Source organism: Anguilla anguilla, chromosome 5 (genome assembly GCF_013347855.1).
Source record: "Anguilla anguilla isolate fAngAng1 chromosome 5, fAngAng1.pri, whole genome shotgun sequence".
NCBI classification, from domain to species: domain Eukaryota; kingdom Metazoa; phylum Chordata; class Actinopteri; order Anguilliformes; family Anguillidae; genus Anguilla; species Anguilla anguilla.
This window is the reverse complement of record NC_049205.1, coordinates 5,769,961-5,790,209: the sequence shown is the minus strand read 5'-3', so window position 1 is coordinate 5,790,209 and position 20,249 is coordinate 5,769,961. Positions and strand designations below refer to the sequence as shown.

The 20,249-nt window shown below is 47.3% G+C and overlaps 1 long non-coding RNA gene across 1 annotated transcript; it reads left to right on the top strand.

Annotated features, from left to right (window-relative positions):
- The first annotated feature begins 9,578 nt into the window (after positions 1-9,578).
- On the top strand, positions 9,579-17,462 carry LOC118227417. The gene is made up of 3 exons (XR_004765274.1): positions 9,579-9,651; positions 10,004-10,063; positions 17,404-17,462. It is a non-coding gene; the product is annotated as an uncharacterized LOC118227417 (long non-coding RNA).
- The last annotated feature ends 2,787 nt before the right edge of the window (positions 17,463-20,249 follow it).

Below are 20,249 nucleotides of genomic sequence, written 5' to 3'. Positions count from 1 at the left end.
AGTCAATGCGGTGACCTTGGCATTTTCTTCCATAAAATATTTAATGTACATCTCTTCCCGACTGATCATGCTTTTCTTTTCTTTTTTTCTTTTATAAAGGTGCAAAACAATGGCTAGCTTTGCCAGACCCTTTAATGCCCTAATGTGCAGGACTTGCTGAGCAACATTTGTTTGTATGGGGCCGGTACTGAAAAAGGGGCAACAGGGGCTGAAGCCTTGGGCATCATTTTGTCTGGAGGGCAACAAAACAAGAAGGGGGGGGGGGGGGGGGTAAATAAAACTTAAATCCCTGCGGTTGGTACTTGATTTGCTGTACACAGAGTACTGCGAAATAATAGCAGTATCTGTACTCGTGAACCGGCCTCAATTCAAGTTTTAAACCCAAAATACACTAACAGAACTCTTTGAATCCATAATTTTTTGTTTTGTTTTCAAATTCAGCTGCGGCGTAGCTTCCGAATGGCAGTGCGTGGGGGATTTCTCTGTGCAGAAATCTGTGCTTGAGTGGAGCACGATAAACTTCCACTGTAACAAACTGGGAAACAGACTAAACAAGTTTTTTTTTTTCTTCCTCTTCTGCTGTGTGTTAACAAGCCGAGCTCGGGCCCGTTTTTGTTTTCTCGTTTTATTTTAGCCGTCTGAAAAGTTCCGACCTTCACGCTGCGGCGAGCGCGAGCGTAATGAAGATCATAACGACGAGAAGAAAACAAGCAAGCGCGTTAATGATGAGGGCCCGGTCAACGGCGAACCCGTAGATCTGCCTTCCTTTCATTATCTGTGCTCTTGTGAATGCGGCGCGGCGGAGTCAGCTTCCCCGGGCCGCGGTAATGGCTTTCGGCTTTCAGCGGTAATAAGAGCCCTGATTGGAGAGTGATTGCCCCCCTGCGGTGGAAAGGGAATCATTAAAAAAAAAGAAAAAAAAAAAGTGAGGGTTAATTTCCTTTCGGAGGTGTCAAGATAGCAACCCCGTGCCCCCCCCCCCCCCCCACACCCCCACACCCCTGCCCCCCACCCTCGATAGCTCCTGTCGTGTGGAGGTCTGGGTGGAGCAGAGATTAGGCCCCACCCCCCCCCCCCCCCCCCCCTCACCTGCCATGAAAGATGGAAATGATGGAAGTAAATAAGGCTTTAATAGACTCCGGCTTCCCGATCCGGGAGGCCTGACCTCGCCTGTCATGGAGATTCATTGTCTCTTAATTGGATCTTGTTCATGGGGGCCGGGTGGGGGGGGGTGGGGGGGACGGTGTTCGGTTTGCGGGGTGGGGGGGTGTCCATTAGTCTCCGGCTCCCTGTATTACTTTACCGTGGTAACCGCATCGTCTCCTCACGGCCATCTCTGCCGTGTAAATCACGCGATTTTTTTTTCCTTCTGTATTTGTACTCTTTAAAGCAGAGCCGGTGGCCACAGGGAAGCGCTCGCGGTGCCGCTAACGCTAACGCTGACGCCAACGGCGGCTTTGGCACAGTTTCCCGTGGCAACAAGTCATCCGCCGGGGGGGGGGGGGCGGGGGGGGGGGGGCAATCACCGCAAACCAAACGGGGCTGGGTGCTCGGAGAGGGTCACATGCCAGCACACCCCACTCCGCTGCTCACAAAAAGCCCGGCGCGGGAGGAGGGCGGGGGACGGACGGCGGCTTTCTCCGCCGCGTCGGGCTGCCGCGGAAAACCAATTAAACCCACAAAGGAGCCGTGACACCCCCGGGCCCCTGGTTATTGGATTATTCCTTTCAGCTTTAATACGGCGGCGGCGGATTGTCACATGCCCCGCCGTCATTATAGCCCCGCTCGTTCCACACACCGCTGTTTAAAACGAGTCCACACACAGGTGCAGGGGACCCGTCACTCAGAGGCTGCGTTTAGCGCTGTGCGGTGGCCTGCCGGGGGCCGGTTTGGTAATTGGATGTATTAATAGCAGCAGATTAGACGTACACATCGCACGGTCAACGGCCGACTACAGAGAGAAGGAAGTCTGATTGTGATGTCACAGCATGGCTCTTGAGAAGGTGAGGTCACAACCCTGGGCATGACATCACAGTCACATTCCTTCTTTTCGGAACTGGCCAGTAATGGTGTAGTGTGTGCCATTCATCCCATTTTAAGTAATAAGCACTCCCTCAATCCAACTCCTCTGTAATGCCACCTCCATCAAAAAGAAAAAAAGAATAGTACACCAATTTCTATGGAAACATGAAATCCATAATTTTAAGATACTGATTTTTCTTCTGTATGTGGGCACGTAAAATGCATACAGGAGAAGTACATCATTTATTATTGGTAATAAATATTAGTTTATGCATGCTGCACAATGGTTTTGAATATATGCGATGTGCGCAAGTGGCAATTGCGTCGTGCTGGTTATGGGAATGCCCATTCGGTTAGGGGTCTGCGTTTCATCGCTATCTAGCAACCCTCTGCTGTTCAATCGCACGCCCATGGACTGCATGCTAAAGCCGCATACGAAAGGTCTTCCTCTGACTCCACTCTAGTAGTCTACAGTGTGAAAAGGAGAAGACTTGCGACGCCACATGCTTTGGGGGAGAACCGCGGTTGCCTACACTCTCGCAAATCTCCCAAATCGTTGCAGGCTGTTGGCCGTTCCAAATTAGGGAGAGGAATTGGATATGCTCAAGCCCCCATGTTGGTGGCTGAATTTATTTTGGCCAAAAGTAGAAATCACGTTGCTAACATCGGGCACTGTACCTGTAATGTGGCGCTCGTGTGCATTGATATTCAGCTGGATTTTAAGGGTGTGCGCTGGGCTCCTTATCATATCATATGTGGGGTAATTATATGCTGCGGTAACTAAAACCTCAGTAATATGCTCTATTAATATACAGGCTATGCACTTAGTCTTTGCCTTCCCATAGGCAACAAATTTGGCCGAGGAAAATAATGGCAGCTTAATTTTTTAAAATCTAATTTCTCCAATTATCTGCCTTTTGGCTACCGACGCGAAAATTAATTAGATTATATTAGATAATTAATTAATCATAGATAAACAGCAACTGTGAGCTGCTGGAGATCAGATGAGCTTCAGGAATGTTCTGTCTCTTTCTTTAAAAATGTATCTATGAGCAGGGCCTGCGTGAGGAGGTTGTATTTTTAATGTTTTTTTTTGTTTGTTGGATGAACAGATTTATTTCTCATTCAGGTCTTCCCACCAATACGACAGACCTGAATAACTTGGAAAATGAGGGAATTACCTGGAGAGAATTCTGAGGCTTTTAAGGCCAGGTGCGCCGACCAAGATTCTGTAGACAGACCCAGATGCGCAGCTTCTTACGTCCTGTCTGCTCCACAGCCACAGGAGGTTCTGGCCCGCAAGAGGACACCTCCGGCGAGTTCATGAATTTTCATGAAGTGGGATGCCCAAGGACAGAACATCCATTGCCATAGTGCTGTCAGGTCATCCCTCTTCCTGTACATTTGTAGAATGCATAAAACTGGAATGCTGTGGCATTAATGTTTCCGTGTGCGGACAGATCCTGCGATGTTTCAGATGTGCATTCAGATATCTGGCGGGTGTGCGGGGTCGGTGCTGAAACCAAGCTCAAGGCAGGCCTGAACGTGGTTTGACCTCTGCCCTTCGACCTGTCGTGGGCCCTCGGTAAACAGCCGTACGCAGGCGTGCGCCCAAGCAAAACACGATGAGCTGTTAGTGCGCTTTCATTATCGCCGCACTGATTTTTTTCTTTTTGCCTCGAGAAATTCCACCAGCATGTTCCTGCGCCGAGAAGCGCTCGCTCGGTCAGCGCCGTTGGGAATTCGGGAAGACCGTAGTCCCGCCCCCGGCTAAACTTAACCTGGGTCAGATTGCGTAAACCGGCTAAACTTAACCTGGGTCAGATTGCGTAAACCGGCTAAACTTAACCTGGGTCAGATTGCGTAAACCGGCTAAACTTAACCTGGGTCAGATTGCGTAAACCGGCTAAACTTAACCTGGGTCAGATTGCGTAAACCGGCTAAACTTAACTTGGGTCAGATTGCGTAAACCGGCTAAACTTAACCTGGGTCAGATTGCGTAAACCGGCTAAACTTAACTTGGGTCAGATTGCGTAAACCGGCTAAACTTAACCTGGGTCAGATTGCGTAAACCGGCTAAACTTAACCTGGGTCAGATTGCGTAAACCGGCTAAACTTAACTTGGGTCAGATTGCGTAAACCGGCAAAACTTAACCTGGGTCAGATTGCGTAAACCGGCTAAACTTAACTTGGGTCAGATTGCGTAAACCGGCTAAACTTAACCTGGGTCAGATTGCGTAAAGTGTGTGAGGCACACTTACAAGAGATAGGCTGATGCGCTGTAGGTACTGAGGTACTGCAGATGAAACTGTAAGGCACTCTAGTTCGAGAGACACTTGCTGGGGAGATAATGACACATCTCAGCCAATTAGCACACACACGCACACACTGTTCCAGGTGAGACCGCAGCAACGCGCATTGTGAGGGTGGCCGTATAGAAGGCATAAAAACGAGTGCTTTTTGTTTTGACAACCTTTGCGGCCGCCCACGTGTTTAAAATGTCAAGTTGACTGGAGCCAGACTGTATCTTTCGCACGTCTGTTGTTGTGTCATGAGATGTGAGGCATTTATTATCTTGTAGCTTTGCTTCTGATAATTGGGCAGCTGGGGCATGTTAAGAACAGGGAGTTCATGAGAGGAGAGGAAGTGAGTGGAACTATCCATTTCCACGGAGTACTATGTAAGGCGGTCTAAACTCATGTTTTTGGACCTGGTGAGCAGAAGAAGATCCACTTCTTCCCTGGTTTCTTGTTCCAGACTGTTCCCCTACTCTCCGCGCGCTGGCTCAGATGGTAATACTGATAATGCAATAAGCCAGTATATTAGTCTCGCCATACCTTTTGCTCTTGGATTACCTTCCCCATCTAAAGGTTCTTTGAGACGCTACAGAATTGAGTCTTTCAAAATATACTTCCATGCATTATACACTCGAATGTTCTTTATTTAATGCCATTCCAGCGCAAATCTTTCCAGAAAGTTCAGTGTTTTTGTGTGCGGGCAGAGTTTTGATGGACCGACGGACGGACGATGGGGTCGTGCCTGCGAACAGAGGGAGACGTTCCAGACTGGGAGGAAACTGAAAACAGGTGCATATTGACAAGGGTTTGACGATTTTGTGCTGCTACGAGTATGATAAAAAAAATCTGTTGTGGTTTGAAAAAATAAATCTGTTGCATTCTCACGTTTACTTTAAAAAGAAAACGGAAAGAATATTTTGGGAGAAGATGAGAAAGGACAGGCAAGCCACCCACCACGCGCCTGGTTCTTTGTGTTGGATAAGTTTGGGTTTTGTGTGAAACCTTAATAATAATCATTTCGGTGCATAAAGGAATAAAAAAAAAATACGTGAAATCGAAATTCGTGGCTTCGGAGAGTGAATCTGAAAGGTTCCAGGAATAGAAAACTAACGCGGAAAATTGGTGCTCGCGCTGCTTGAGTGCGTGCGTCACCACGCCACGAATAAAGCCGGTGAGTCAGTGTACAGGTGCGCAGTCAATACCGACGACAGCTCCGCACGCAGTAAAAAATGCCCAGTGTTAACTCAACTCTTAATAGATAACGTTTGGTTCCACACTGAAATGTGGCAGCCAAATGTCACCCATTACTAATTGAATTAACTGGACATTTTTCTATGTGGTAAAACTAACGTGCTGGTGCACATTGCTCACGCATTGTAAGAATCATCACTGGAATTAGCGATTTCATATACGTTTATGTGCCGATCTGTCCCAATTTAAGAATAACGATTATAATTTAATGCATTTCCTTTTCATCAGACCTTCTGTGTAAACGGGGAATTCTGCTATTCTGTCATTCGTTTTCCATCTTCCCGCAGCACAGTTCAAACACACGCTGTGACATGTCAAGGCAGTGCTAATGTTGGAACTTCATCCTCTCTGTCACTGCTCATGAAATCATCAACCCTTCTCTTTTTCACTGTAAAGTACTTTCACATACATTAATATTAAAGCCACTACATCGATACATTATTATTATTATTAGTGATAGTATTATGCAGGTAATGGCAATGTATGCTAAGAAAATGCGGTTGGGTGTTCATATCAGCGTTTGAGCCTTGGCTTGGGTCCCAGGCCCACAGCTTAAGCTCCCAGACCGCCTGCTGGTACAAGCGTGTCGGCAGACCGGAGTTTGACTCTGACAGACGGTGGGGTGCTGGGCTCCGTGGCGGAAAAGGCGCTGTTCTTTCCTCCGCCTTCCTCTGCCTCTCTTTCACCCAAAGCGCTTTACAATCGATGCCTTGCATTCACCAGAGCAGTTAAGGGGTTAGGTGTCTTGCTCAGGGACACTTCGACACGCCCAGGGTCGGGGGATCGAACCGGCAACCCTCCGACTGCCAGACAAGCGCTCTTGCCTCCTGAGCTGTGTCGCCCCGGGAGCGCTGATTGGATGAGGAGTCTTCAGCCTTAGCCCTCAGGTATCCCCCTCTGAACCCAAAGAAGCCGGGTGGTAATGATCCAATACCTGCCGCTGAGGAGATCACGTACGTATTCCTGCTGGACCCCCCGGTTTCCTCGTTGGCTAAATAATCACAGTCAAAACCATCGATCTGTTTCATAATTTACCCCCTGACTTCCATACGTTAACAGTGGCTTAATTTGACAGGTTGCTGCTCCATTTGGCGCCAGGAAATCTATAAAACAGTTAAGCAGCGGCGGCGGCTTCCCACGGTGATGCATGCGTAGGTGCGCACAAACAAACTTAATAGAAGCACCGGGTGAAATGGAAAATCATTGTTAATAACGGTAACCGAGCGCATTGAAGGGCGCATTAAGGACTCACTCCACTCTGTTTCTTTCTCAGGTCTAATTGCAGAAGCTGAGCGGGTTTGGGCTTGCTTGTTGGCTGGATGGGAGGCCAGAGGAATGCTAAGTTGGTGGTGGGCCAGTAGGGGGTGCTCCTCCTTCTGGGCCAAATGTGATTCAGTTCCCTAACATGGTGATGGGGGCTCTGTGCAGCAGGATGTCCTGACACATTAAAGATGCCGTGGCACTGTTAGAGTAGGAATGATAACCTGTTCAGTTCATTCCGATCGTTTATTTTCGCTCCTTGCATCTCTTCCTCGCGTTCTTCCCTCACTCCTTAGCTCCACCCAACGAAGGATGCGAGGAAAGGATGCAAGGACGAGATAGCTTGCTCTCTACATCTGGCCGCCTGATCGTTCCCCTTCAGCTGATTGGCCACATTTATCCCTCGCATTCCCTCTTATTTTTTAGGTCGCCGTTACAAATGAGAACTGAGTTCTCACTTGACCTACCTGGTATTGAAAAAGGTCAAGCGCAAATGAAGTGGTAAAAATAGAGTGGAATGCCTTCGCCCGGGTAAGAGAAGAGTGGTACCTCTGCGCTGACGTCACCGAAGCCGTCACAGCTCAGGGCTGTGATGATCGCCATGGATACAGACACCTGTTGCACTGTGGGTCGTGAAGGCAAGTCGACCTCTCTGTCGGTGGAAGTGCCGGAGTCCTACTTTCTTGGCTTGACGGGTCGAAGTCACTCATGGGGGGCTATGACCGGGGGGGGTGTGCTAAGTGCTCCTAAGTGAGCTGGGGGTCACCCCAGAGGTGCCTTGATGGCCCTTCTGGCGTTTGACCTGTGACATCTCTTCCCGCTTTGGGGAATGGCTGTTCGATCGCCGCCGAGTCCGTCCTCCCTTCGGGAGCGTCTCCGGGCGTCGCGGCGGAGAGACGGGCGGGCTCCGGGGGGACCGGGAGAGAGCCCCCGCTCCCAGGCCGGGGAGATTGACAGCTTCCATTACCCCCCGCTCACCCCGTCACGTGACTTCCAGCTAACCTGCCCTTGGCTCTCGGGCAACGTCGCTCTCGCCCTTGAAGGGGCCGCCGGGCCTGCTGAGGTTCGCCGCTCCCGAGCGCGCTCAGAAGCACTAAATTAAAGCGCTCGTTCGCTCGATCGTCGCGGCTCGCCTCGGCGTCTCCGGGTTACGAGCGGCTGCTGATTTTAAGCGGAACGCAATAAGGAGACGCAGCCCCCGCGGCCCGCCAGTGGACAAGAGCGAACATCGCTCGCTCAAATGGACATCCTCGGTCAACCTCTGGTCACTCGGAAAAACAACAGTAAAAACACTTTCAAGACTGTTCAGCGTGTGAAATAATCGCTTTAGAATAGCCTTTAGTCCTGGAAGGATTCTCTCTTAACTCCTCTGTAAACTAATATATTATCGCTCCTAACTTAGTTCTACGCTGGGAGAGAAAATATGAAGGGGTAATAAATAACATTAAGCAGTACTGAACTGGGGAGAAATAAACCCAATTTCTTATAGTTTCTTTCTTATCTTCTCCATCTAATCTGATCTGACAAGCTGACACTCGGGGAGGCGGGTTGGGGGGGGGGGGGGGTTGGGTGGCGGAGGGGTGGGGGGGGTGCTCGTCAGAGAAGACGAACATCAGAAGACCCACAGTCTACATCTGCCACTCAAATCAGACCAGCGTTTGGCAGAGACCAGTCAACACGAGACCAGGAAGAAGCCTGCTGTTTGATGCACCCAGAGGAAATGCATCACCATGCTGCGTGCCCAAATCCTCTCGGTCCCTGTGGATACGAGCATCTGTTTACAGAACAGATGCATGCTAAATGCATATAAGCGTGTTTGCATATCAGGAAGAAAAAAAAAAACATTTTCATCTGTCACAGTCTCTGCCAGGTAACTGCAGCAAAGGCAGCGAACCTGGAGACAGATTTCTCTCATCTGGTCAAAGAGACAGATGCCCACAGCTTACAGCTGTCAGCGTATGCTTGACAATCAAAAAAAAAAAACATGTCAGTACAAGGTCACATGTCACATTCAAATCAAACTGTAGACAAAGGATCCCTTTCAGAACACACGCCGCGAATCTCTTAGTAAACCTGAATCGCGTACATCCCACGCGCGTACTCTAGGTGTCTAAAAAACACCACGAGACGTGCACTGCATGTAGGGTTCAGTCTGTTTGTCGCTATGCAAATTGAGGTGAATGAGAAAAGCAACATCAGGGTGGAAAGATGGCAGTTATCCAAGCTGTCTGAAACAACTGAGAGCTCCTTTGGGCGAGAGATTCTCACTGACATGTCCTGTTGAGCATCATTCGCCCCCCCACCCCCTCCAAAACTTGAAAACAAAAATTCAATTAATTTTTTTAACAGCAGATATTTTCATTGCTTAAACAATATAGAGTTGTGGAAAACGATTTTGACGTGACATGAGTTTGATTTTAACAGACTTGAGTCTCAAGCGTTGGGAAAAAAGCACATTTTTGCAAACAGATCGATAGCTAACCAGGGAAATAGCAAATTGGCTGCCTATATTTTTCATTAATGTAAAAAAATGGGGTCGCTTCTTACACTTCAAATAAACGGTCAGATTTAGTAAAATAAGCCCGAAAACCCACACCCCACGACTTCTGAGTTTTTGAAGGGACTTACGAAAATAAAAGCCACAGATAGCATTCATAAGCAGATTTGGCAACACTGTTGGCAATGTCTTTCATGACGTGAACTGGTTTATTAGGCTGTATTTCGCCAGCAGGCGGCAGTAGCTATACAATTATGCCGTTCATTTTAGCGGAGAGTGAACTTCGGTAGTAGAAGACGCTATCTACCCTCATGGAACAAAAACGTAAGCCTATGCGTTTCTCGGCAAGCTTAAGTTCTCTGTTTACAATTATAGGGCCGTCCAGTAAATAGCAGAATAACAGTGTTAGCCTATTTGCCAAGTAGATTTCATCTGTTTGTTATTCCGAGTTATTTAGCTAACAAACAAACAACACATTGCCAGTTGATTGGTTGTTAGTGAGTTTTGTTAACGGGGAGTTCATTGTCAGCTCGTCAACAACAGGAATGCGTGCTCTTGTGCTGGGAACATAACGCGACCCAGCATTTCACAACGATTCACTCTAACGGTGTGAATGATCGGGCAGCTACTTCATTGAGCGAATATCTCGAAACTTAAAAGTGTTTTTTTCCCCCAGGCCATCATTCATTAATTGCCTCGGCTTGAATCGTTTGACCTCACCAGGCACCTGTTACAGGTAGGTGAGCAACAGGTGTGAACATACCCAAGATATTTTGGGATAGTAGGCAATGGTCATCTGTTGATAGCACCCTATGGCCTCCAACGTAACTATGCGAATCGTGTTGGGAAGTGTGCGAAAGTGTGAAAATTAATTCTAGCGATAGCATATGTGGGAGCCGCTTGTCCATGGATTAAGCACTGAAAAGTTTAAGCACGTTCGTTGGATCTGTGTGACCTTCTCTGTCATTTTATTATTTCTTTCTCTCTTAGCCTGGGCTCCCACTAAAACAATTACCTCATTGTAACTCACCTACCCTACAGAACCGCAAATGATAAAGTAAATAAAATCTTAGACTAACTGAAAATGATTCTGCTTTGCCATGCCATCTGCATAGAATCTCAACGTATTGTTTTTATCTATGTCGAATGCTGAAAGGAATGTGCTTTGTACCGGTTAAACGATTTGCATTGGCAAAAATAAATAAGAACTGCAATTATTACCTATATGTTATTGTAATTATGGCAGCTCTTTAGTGATTGGTTGGGGGACCATGAAATGGATAAGGGGCTAACAGCTCGTGCACCAAAGTAAATGGAAAACTGACTCATAATGCCACAGAATGTTCATAATATGCATTACGGCGTTACTATGGTGACGTGGGGTCCATCTTTAGCAGCACTGGCTTTTGAAGTGTTTTCCTTCGATGCCATTCAAACTCACAGCACTGGAAAGTTTGTATGCCGGTTGACTCCCATATATATATATATATTCTGCCATAATGTTTTGTAAGTAGAGCTTGTCTGTAAAAGAGACCAGGGCTCAGTAGGACCCTCCTGCATAAAGATTGATTAACAATAGTGGCTGCCAGTGTTTTAGCTGCATTAGGGAGAACGTTTTTCGATGTGCTCTTTCGATATGGAGACCAGCTTTTGTCTTGTTCCAAAAACCTTTTTTTGTACACTGTAATTATCAGGCTAAGCGCCAGGTCAGAACTAAACAAAGTTCTAACCTTCAGAAAGTTTAGCAGATGAATGAATGTTATGAAATGCTGTATGTCTGAATGAATTGTGCTGTTCAGATATATCACCCACCACCCACCATGGTCAACAGTTTGTTGGGCCACCTGATGTTCTGTCTGTGCTTAGCCCCAGCACCCCCCAAGTTCAGAAATGGTTCTTGTGCCTTCACCTCGTGCGATGACCCTGGTGAAGGTTGTTTGAAAGTAGGTCTCAGTGTGGAGGGGGGGGGGGGCTCTGACAGAAGGGGCAGGGGGGGTTGACTCGATCATATAAATGCACTCATAGGTACTGCTTGTGAACTGAAGCACTCCGGGGACTACACTTCACTACACGCAACTTTCCAGCCTTAATTTAGACTCCACCTTGGCCAGTCCTGTCATTGTGTGGGACGTGTACCGCCTCGGTCCCCACACGTCCCTCTGCTTGATTATGGTCTTTGAGCCCCAGCCCTGGCCTTTTAAAGCTCTGCTTATTCAGCAGATTCGACTGATCATTGCCTGATGGGTCGGGGGTGTTTTTTTTTTTTTTTTTATTGGAGAAAGACAAACAATTCTCCTTTCAATAACACCGTGGATAAAAATCCTTTCCCTACTCTGTCCTTCTCAACGAGCCTTGATCGGGCTTGCAGCTCCAAGGTTGTCGGTTTAGTACCCAGGTCGGGCCGTCGCTGCCGTTGTTTGCCCTTGAGCCAAAAGTGCCTAACCCGAGTCGCTTCTGCAAACATCCGGCTGCATAAATGGATGCTGCGTGAGCCGTGCCAGTCGCTCTAGACGAGAGCGTTTGCTGGCTGCCTAAATTGTACCGTTGAGGTTGTGCTCCGTTCAGAATGCTGGGACAGAAGCCCCGCCCCCCTCCCTCGTTGGACCCTCTGTGGGCTCCGATTGGCCGAGGCTCGCGGGAGCGTGTGCAGAAGCTCCTGGCAGCTGCATCCTGTCTCTCTGCTGTTCTCACGCTGAGCCGGCGCTCTCAAAGGCTGTGTTTTAGGCCAGCGGCAGACACGGACAGTGGACAGAAAACAGCACATTCATCTAAAACACGAAATCTTAACCTTGAAATAATGTTTCCAGGGAAACCCCAGGAAAAAAAGAAAAGAAAACTTGATTGTGTCTAGCAAAGCAAATGTTTGATAGACAGTTTCCCACTGTGGGTTAGTGTGGAATGGGTGGGCAAGGAGGGCCGCAGCTGTCTGTGGATTTCATGCCAACTTTGTGCTCTTAATTATTTAATTAGACCAATCACTTAGCAGTTGGCATGATATTTTATCTGTATTTCTGGATAAGTTGATGAATGACAGCAGAAGACCTCCTGTGTCCTAGAATGAAACATCTTGTTGTGCTCTAATCTATGGCTAACCCTTTTTTGGAATGTTTTTTTAAATTTAATTCAGTGTGCTAGAACTCCGTTGTCTTCAGTAACCAGTAATGATTGTTGCATCAACATTAGAATGTTCAGTTCAGGACATTCTAATCACATATTTGTGATGTCACACCTTAAAGGGTTAAACGTCGGCCCCATAGGAATAGACCTACATGTAAACTGGATCTAACTTCTTGAATGGGAAGAACAGGGTACTAAATATCTTCTCATTTCTGAGAAATGTTAGTGCTGCTTTACTCAGTGGAGGTTTAACCTTAATAGCTGCAAGGTGTAATTAAAAAAAGAAGCTTAATTATATATTTCCTGACTTAGAATAGAACATGAACCAAGTGTGTGCCAAACTTTGTTTCTGTCTTCCTGTCATCGTAGACTCCAGTCTACATACGAATGGCTTCGACATATATCCAGCACACAGCAAAAGTGCATGTTCTGCCGCTAACGCTAGCATAGTGTTGTATTGCAGTGGGGACCTAATACATAACACACATACATTAAGGAGTATGCTTTCAAAGTTTCATTTTTGGCAAGGGGTTTCTTGCTATACCTATAACATTAAGCTTTCGGTTTAGCTGCGTAAAGATAGTTTAGCTGTGTAATCATACCTTTTTTTGTTACAATACAAATTGGTATTTGTTAGGTTAATATTACTGTCATTGATTATAAATGGGGCTCTGTGCCTTCATGGTGATACTGTGTTATTGTATTCCTGAGAATAGTACAGATTTTCTCCAGTACTGCTTATAATTGCAATATAATAATGGAATGGGCTCCCCATCCAGTTTAGAGCAAACGCATGGATTTCACTCATAAAAAGAACAATGACAGACGAAGACACGCCATGCTTAAAATTGGAATCTTGCAGTAAGAATAAAGAGTGTTTTTGCTGGAATTGGCCTTGACTTTCATGTCATAAGAAAACATATTGTCAAGATTTTTTTCCCATCATATTTAAGAAGAAAAAAATTAACGTGACAAGAGTCCATTTGAAAGTAATTACTCTGACCCGTTCGGGCGACCCCGGGGGAAATCACTTTTTAAATTGACTTCAGATTGAAGCGCGCGACGATATAAACAAACCGATCCGTACTGTATAATCCAGCCGTATGGAGAAATCTGAAAATCGATATCTCGGGCGTTAGCGTGCTCTTCATCTCTCTTCTCCGCTGCCCGGCTGTAATGAGGGTTTTTTTTTTTTTTTTTTTTTTTTAAACCGCGGAGGCTGTTCAAGCCTATCAGGCGCGCGCGCGTGTACGTTTTCCAGCTCCGCGAACGAGCTTTCGCGTGGGCGGGGTTGTGCGAGTGATAGTGAATTATGACGGGGCTACGCTAATTTAGGGTGATGGGAGGGCAAAGATCGCCTATGAGGCCTCTGAGGCACTGGTGTTTAGCTTTCTCCTTTACTACATCAGCTGAATGGGCAATTACAAAAGCAGCCATTCTTATTATTATAATAATACTGTTTTTTGGATAATGCTTCGTACGGTGTCCAGCAGCCCAAAGCGCTTCACATGTGAAATGATGATAAAAGCAAGATATAAAAATATAAGCAGTCTGGGAATGAGGAGATTATGCATGCATGGTACAGTTAAAACCAACACAAACTTATTAAAGAGGAAATCCGGTTTTAGCCAGCGAGATCTCTTAAAAACCCTGTACAGGCAAAACAAACTGACAATGGAAATTGCTGAAGTAACGATGTCTTTAATTTGCGCATATATTATACACAGAGCTGGCCACTGGCGTAAACACTGTGCGGGCATTTCGGGCCACAGCCGTCCATGGACCTCACAATTAATGTTTTTCTTGAAAACACATTTTAATTGTAGAATTTTCACTTTCATGTTTCAGACCACCAACTCCTTAGGGCTGGCTCTGATTATACATTCTGCATGAGCGTTATAACTATGTGTGTAAATAATAGCGATTGTAATTTGCTTGTTTACTGAAGTTTACATATGAGGACAGATTTTGCGGCGTGCTTTCATTGTTTACCATAGCAGTGAAATGCCCCGTTCATTATAACGGTTTGCACATAACTGAACAAACCAATTATTTAACGGGTGTGGGTAGCTTATTAATTGGTTTGTGTGTGTGTGTGTGTGTGTGTTTGCTTGCTTGCTTGTTTGTTTGTTCATAGACCCATTACCCAGTAAAGCTGTCTGGGGATCCAGGCCCCGGAGAATTGCCACACATTGATGATACAGTAAATCCAAATGTTTTTTTTTCCTTCTTCTTTTTTCTCCGCTTAATATTCAGTTCGCCGTGGGTTCAGTCGAGCTTTAATTAATTCTTCTGCGAGCAGTTACCGCAGTGTGCATCTCTCAGCGTTGCCGGGTGTTTGTGGGTGTTGGTGAAGCTCAGATTCAGGGTTGTATCGGCTGCAGAGGGTGCGTTTGACAGGACAGGCTTGGAGCACGTTGATAAGCTCGGTCTTCAGATGCAGGGCTTTCTTTCTTCCTTTCTTTTTTTTTTTTAAGTCATGGAAACAGACTGCACAGAAAAGTGTCCCCTACACAGTATTTGGGCACCCTGGCACCTTGTAAATCCAACCTTGGTTTTAATGCCCTCCCGCCCCCCCACCATTTTCCGGGTTGTTCCCACCAACATGTGTAAATACGGCCGGCGGGACCGTCCCCCGATTTGTCTTGTCAGAAGCGGGACGGGCGCCGTATTTTAGAAATACGGTTGACCCCCATCCCGTCGCCACCGGCCGTTTGGCCACATCATTTCCCATAATTCCAGCGCTTATGTGCGCCTGACAGGCCCGGGGGGGTGAAGGCTGAGGAAATAAATCAGGGCGGTTTTACAGTGAGGGGGGGGGGGCCTGTCGAAAAGGCGTCCGTGGGGGGGGGGGGGGGGGGGGGGGGGGGCGGGAACGTCACCCTGACAAGGATCTCAGAGCACTACACACCGCCTCGCCTCTGCCTTCTGGGGGTTCGCGGCGAAAAGAAGAAGAAGAGAAAAAAAAACGATCGTAAGAAGTTATGCCCGTCTTATTTCATGTCCCGCACATATGTTAAACCGTGGACCGCCCCCCCCCCCCCACCCGGGGGGGACGAAAATCAGCGGTTTGAGCACAGCGTGGATCTCGAAGCTCTATGTCCCGGCGAAACCCGCGTGCGATGGGGGGTGGCGTGTTTCACACGGGCCGGCCTATAGGCAGGTGCAGGCCTGGTTTCGCAAGTCGTAAAAAAAAGATGTTGCTATTTCGGGCCAGACCTGGAATGTAAATTCTGTTCGGTGGGGGGAGATCTGAAGTTCACACTCGGATTTCTTTGCCGTCTTCTCTTTATACCGAGGCGGTAGAAGTGCACAATATTTCATGCCTGGAAAGTTTTTATTATTTATTTATTTTATTTTTTTCCCCCCCGCTCCACTCTTGACACTTTCAATCTTGGCTTCGATGGCTCTGTTTTAAATGTGTCAAGATCAAAAAAAAAAAAACTTTCTGGTCTTGATATATGAGCATAGGCGAACCTCAGAGTTGACACTGGGGAAACTGCAATCTTTCTTTTATTTATAGGGTGCGAAGAGCAAGTATTTCAAGACCAAAAAAAAAGAAAACCAAAGCACAGACTGTGTATTTATACAGTTATGGAATGCCTCATTTTGACTGAGCTGAGTGTTTAACGACCTCAAAATATATTAATCACCGCACTGCATCTTAAACACTAGTAAGGAGACCCCATATCAAAATCCCAGTTTTATGATTGGTTAATAAATAAAATAATGAATTATTCATCAAGTAATTAAGTGATGGACTAAATGATTGCTTGATTAAATCATACTGGAAATTGTGACTGATGAATGGGATGGGATTTCTGCTATTTTAAACCAATCAGTCGGGTGTTCATTTTGCTTTGAGGCGGGATTTACGGTGGCTGCGTTCCACTCTCCATAGGCGCAGCTGTATTCCAACATTGATTGGCTGCCACATCTGTCTGTCATATCTCAGAATTCTTGAATGCATTTGTCAGTTGGAGCTATTTCTGATTGAATAATATGTGTCATTAGAAGCAATTTCTGGACCATTGTTGTCCGTTAACCAATAATTTGGGGCGATACCCATTACCGAAAGTGTGAAATTAAATTTTTGAAAGCGAGCGTCCCCGCCTATTGATTCTAATGGGAGAGCGAGGTTTCATAAGCCCCGCAGTGAGTAGAGCTGTCGGTGGGTAACCGTGCGTGAGCGACGCTCGTCGCTGGTTCAGATCGGCGTGTCGCTGATGGCGCGTGGTCGCCGCCCATTTCTGCTTTCACGGAGCCTCGTTTCCCCGTCGCTAATGCTCGGCGACGTAGGCCTCACTGCACCGGCGAGGCTCGTCTTTCCGCACGCTCCATTTGGGCTCATCCTCTCTCATTTCCGAAATGTTTTTTTTTTTCTCTCTCTTCTCCTCCCCCCCCCCCCCCCATTGCATTTGGCGTCTCTCTCGCTCTCTAAACTCATCAGACCGTTTGGTTTGCGGTGAGGGGGAGAGAAAATGCAATTTAATTGCGAGACGAAATTAAGGACAAGCATTAATTGAATGCGAGCGGGGAGCGGCGGCGATAACGGTAGCTAATGGCCTGGTTTCCGTTTTTGTGAATCGCTGGAATTCTCCTCTGCTCTCTTCTACGCAAAATTGTACAGAAATCCTGCTGATTCCGCATTCGATTACTGAAACAAAGTGTGTTTTTGGGTGCTTAGCATCAATTGGCGGCAGTTTAGTATAATGGGCACGGAGCTGGTCTTGTAATCTGAATGTTGCAGGTTTGATTCCCAGGTAGGACGCTGTCGTTGTACCCTTGAGAAAGGTGCTTAACCTGCATTGCTTCAGTATGTACGTATATCCAGCTGTATAAATGTGTACAGTGTAAATGCTATGTAAAGGTTGTGTAAGTCTGGAAAAGCGTATCCGCTAAATGCCTGTAATGTAATGTAATTGCCCTGCTTTACATGTCTGGAAACCCCAACCCCAGGGCACGCAGAGTTCACGCATGGATGCCATTTTGTGTCCTGGATTTGCGGGGGGAGAAAGGAACCCACACAAACGGCTGTAGTCTCTCATCTTAAGCTTGGTTCTGAGCCCCCAGCCGGACCCCCGTACGGTCTGCATATCCTGTATTTACCCTGCTGAATAAAACATCCAGTGTGGAGGCTTTTCTGTGAGAGCCATTTGTTCAGTGCCAAATTTCTCATGAATTTCTCTCCAGGGCATTTCCTGCAAGGCTGGAACCAGCCGAGCAAGACCGAGCGGAAACCTTCAAAAAAAGGTCCCTTTTAATAAGAATGGGTTACGGTCAAAGAGATTTAGAAAGCCACTTAAGAGCGTTTAATAATCATAAGCATGAATAATGTGCCGGGCTTTTAGAAAGGAATATTACTTTTGAATAATCTATCATCGGTTAAATCCTGAGTACGCCTGAGTAATTGATGGCGTCTGGTCATTGTTAATGAATGAGTTTTGGCTTCCGTGTCGCCCGGGGCCACCAACCCTGACTGTGCGGCGCTTTCATATTTAAACACACTTCATTATATTTCAGTTAAAAGTAAAAAATATTTAAAAAACACAATAATCAGAACACGTACTTGTCAAAGCATCATCCTTGGCATGGAATGCATTGACACTTCGGTGAGAAGGTTGGATTATGCCAGTTTAGGAAATGTATTTGAAGCGGGGAACTTCACATGAGAGTGGTGTTGACACCCTTCCTTGACCTATGTGATGGTACACTGCTTTTCAAAATGGTTCTGAACCTAAGATGGCTTCATTACTGACGGGTTGAGCCTACCACTCTGCATGTCTGATGTGTGCGTATCCGGAAATTTTAATATTCACTTAGTTGCTGTTAGTAACAGTAATGCCAAATGACAAGATGGTCCTGCACTGAAATATAACAAGCAGGAAAGCTAGGTATCTGGCAAACACTATCAATGTCTTCTAGCTTTCTTTGTTGTCAAGATTGAAATTAGTGTCCACAAAAAAATCTTTATTTCAAGCTCATGTTCATCTGCTTTTCTATTGATTAACTTTAAATCTGGATGACGGATCTTTTTCAGACCTGAGGAGAAAATGATCTGTGGCACGCTGACGTTTTCAGGTTGTCTAACCCATGCGGGTCTGAGAAATGATGGTCAAATCCACCTTTCACACAGTAACGGTCTGACTCTTTCCCATAATGCACTGGAAAGGTACCCCGAAACGATGGCATAACGCAACGAACCTGTGATATGAAAATATTACATGTACGAATGCTGAAAGTTTTTTTTTTAAATATGATTTTGATGGAATGAATGACATCTTGGAATGCACTCTCTTTTTATGGGGAACTGCCATGAGGAGCAGCGGCACATTATATTCAAACTTGCTAACATTAAAAATCAAACGTGTGAATCCTTAAATGGACAAGGAACACTCCGGAACGCTTCCTTAAGTGGCCCCCTCTGCTAATGGTGAGTGATGGGAGTGTTGGAGCGGGTGGAGATTTTGGGTGTCGGGGCCGCTTAGTGAAACCTGAAGTCTCCCGATTCCTCGGGGCTCGGTCCCTGTCTGTCCCCGTCTGTCCTCGTCTGTCCCCGTTCGTCTCAGCCTGTCTCAACTCTGTCCCCGCCTGCCCCAGCTCCATCCCCGCCTGTCTCAGTTCCGTCCCTGCCTGCCCCAGCTCCATCCCCGCCTGTCTCAGTTCCGTCCCTGCCTGCCCCAGCTCCATCCCCGCCTGTCTCAGTTCCGTCCCTGCCTGGCCCAGCTCCGTCCCTGTCTGTCTCCGTTCCGTCCCCGTCTGCCTCAGTTGCATCCCCGCCTGCCCCAGCTCTGTCCCCGTCTGTCTCAGCTCCGTCCCCATCTGTCCCTGTCTCTCCTTGCCTGTCCCCCCTCTGTTCCCCTCTGTCCCCCCTCTGTCCCCGCCTGTCCCCCCTCTGTCCTTGTCTGTCCCAGCTCCATCCCTGTCTGTCTCAGCTCCATACCCGTCTGTCCCTGTCTCTCCTTGCCTGTCCCCCCTCTGTTCCCCTCTGTCCCCGTCTGTCTCAGTTCCGTCCCCGTCTGCCCCAGCTCCATCCCCGTCTGTCTCAGTTGCGTCCCCGTCTGTCCCCGCTCCGTCCCCGCTCCTCCTTTAATGCTCTCTGTGTCTCTCTCCGCTTCTCCAAACGGAAGAAAAGAGTAACGTCCGAATGCTTTGCGTGGCGGTCTCTCGAGGGCCTCCCTGCCTCCGGGCCCCCTGTGAGGCGTCTGAGGGGGAGGCCGAGGGGCTCTGAGTGGAGAGGGACGGGAGAGCGCCTGCTGTGCTCGCCTGATTGTGCCGGATGTTTGGCACCGTTCCCCCACTGCCGCCGACGGAAGAACAAAGCGAAAGACTTTCTCACAGACGCAGACACAACCTGCCCTCCTCCGAGCACCTCGGGCCTTAACCACGGTGCTGTTCCCCAATTACACTTTTGGAGGCAAAGCACAAAGACCTGGCTTGTATATCACTCATTCACACACGTGCACCTTCACTCACACACTCACCTTCTCACTCCCTCACTCACTCACACACTCACATTCACTCAGTCTCTCATTCACACACTCCTTCACTCACTCATTCACACACTCCTTCACTCACTCATTCCCTAACTCTCTCACTCACACTCACTGTCCCTCACTCACTCACTCATTCGCTCACTCACACAGTCAGTCAGTCACTCGCATTCACACTCACTCGCTCACGTTTAGCAGGCTGCAGGATCTCCACTAGGGGGAGCTATTAGCACTCACGGTGCTTCGCATCTGTGCCACTGCGTGTCCTTGTTATGCTTCTCCTCTCTCTGTCTAATTTGGAATGCCCTCTTG